Below are 1,983 nucleotides of genomic sequence, written 5' to 3'. Positions count from 1 at the left end.
GGAAAGGAAAGGAAAGGAAAGGAAGGAAAGGAAAGGAAAGGAAAGGAAAGGAAAGGAAAGGAAAGGAAAGGAAAGGAAAGGAAAGGAAAGGAAAGGAAAAGAAAAGAAAAGAAAAGAAAAGAAAAGAAAAGAAAAGAAAAGCGAAGCGAAGCTTATTAGTATTAGCTGCCCATTTTAAACAGCTCCTATAATCAGATACCATCCTAAACTCTTTGTATTAATTTCCTCAGCAAACTCTCACACATTGCTCAACAGAATATATATATTTTAAAGCAATGTTTTTTTTTATTTATTTATTTATTTATTTATTTATTATATGTAAGTACACTGTAGCTGTCTTCAGACACTCCAGAAGAGGGAGTCAGATTTCGTTACGGGTGGTTGTGAGCCACCATGTGGGTGCTGGGATTTGAACTCCGGACCTTCGGAAGAGCAGTCGGGTGCTCTTACCCACTGAGCCATCTCACCAGCCCTCAACAGAATATATTAAAACAAACAAAGCATTGGCAAGGGGCTGGAAATGGCTCAGGGGCCAAGGGTGCTCACTGCTCTCCCAGAGGACATGGTTCTATTCCCAGCATCCCCAGGGGACAACTCACAACTACCTGTGACTGCAATTCCTCCACACATGTGGCACACAAACGCACGTTTTGAAAAGGCTGACAGTGCTTGTTTGTAAGGTAAACCCAAGTTTACTATGTGACTGCGCAAGCTCCTCCCAGCTATGGGATACGCGGAGAAACAAAAGCACGTCCACCCAAGGACGTGTAAGGACGCTCGTGGCCACAGCTCCATAACCACCAAGAAGCAGGAATGACTCAAATGTTCATAATGAATGACTACATCACCCAAGTATGATAGAGTCACACAATGGAATATTATTCACCCATTAAAAACGACTGAAACATGCAGCCTCGTGGACGGACCTCCAAAATGGTGCTAAGTGAAACAGCACTCTCAAGGTCACATAATGTATGGTTCCACTTATGCGAAATTTCCATAAAAGGCTAATCTAGAGAGACACAGAGTCTATTCGTGGTTGTCTGGGGCTGGGGGGGTGGGGCGGGTTATGGGGGCTGGGGGGTGGTGAATCCTAATGGGAACCGGGTTTGTGGGAGATGAGGAAGTATTCTCAAAGTGATGTAGACACAGTCGCTCCACTCTGTAAATATGCAAAAAATTTACTGTGTACTTAAAGCGGATGTGAAAAAAATTACCATGTACTTAAAGCAGATGAATCTTATGTAAATTACAGCTCAATAAAACTCATAGGAAATAAAAACAAAAGCTGTTCATAGTAATACAGTCTTATCATCCAAAAGGAGATGGAGGCAGGAGGATCACCTCCATTTACACCATCACACCCAGACTGACTGAGATCTTGACTCTGGGGGGAAATGGAGGAAGAAGAAGAGGAAGAAAAGAAGGAAGAGGAAGAGGAGGAAGAAAAGGAGAAGGGGAATTTTCCCAGTACCTTTTGGCAGTTATGCCTTTATTAACCTTCGCCATTATTTGTTACATCTCAGAAAGGGGACAATGCCTGTCACCCTGTCATAAGCTGCATTATATCTTACATCCTTGTTCTCTAGTCCTCTGGACCCTTTGAACCATGTGGGTTTTTTTGTTTGTTTTTTTTTTGTTGTTGTTTTGTTTTTTGAGACAGGGTTTCTCTGTGTAGCCCTGGCTGTCCTGGAACTTACTTTGTAGAACAGGCTGGCCTCGAACTCAGAAATCCACCTGCCTCTGCCTCCCCAGTGCTGGGATTCAAGGCATGCCGCACTACTGTCCTGGAACTCACTTTGTAGACTAGGCTGGCCTCGAACTCAGAAATCCACCTGCCTCTGCCTCCCAAGTGCTGGGATTAAAGGCATGTGCCACCACGCCCAGCTTAAGCACATTTTTATTGCTCTTCCACACTATACAATATCAAATGGTCCTTTTGATGTTTATCCCCACATTGCCTTATATTCTCACTACCATGAA

Source organism: Mus caroli, chromosome 4, assembly GCF_900094665.2.
Source record: "Mus caroli chromosome 4, CAROLI_EIJ_v1.1, whole genome shotgun sequence".
In the NCBI taxonomy this organism is placed as follows: Eukaryota; Metazoa; Chordata; class Mammalia; order Rodentia; family Muridae; genus Mus; species Mus caroli.
Note: the sequence above shows the minus strand (reverse complement) of the source record.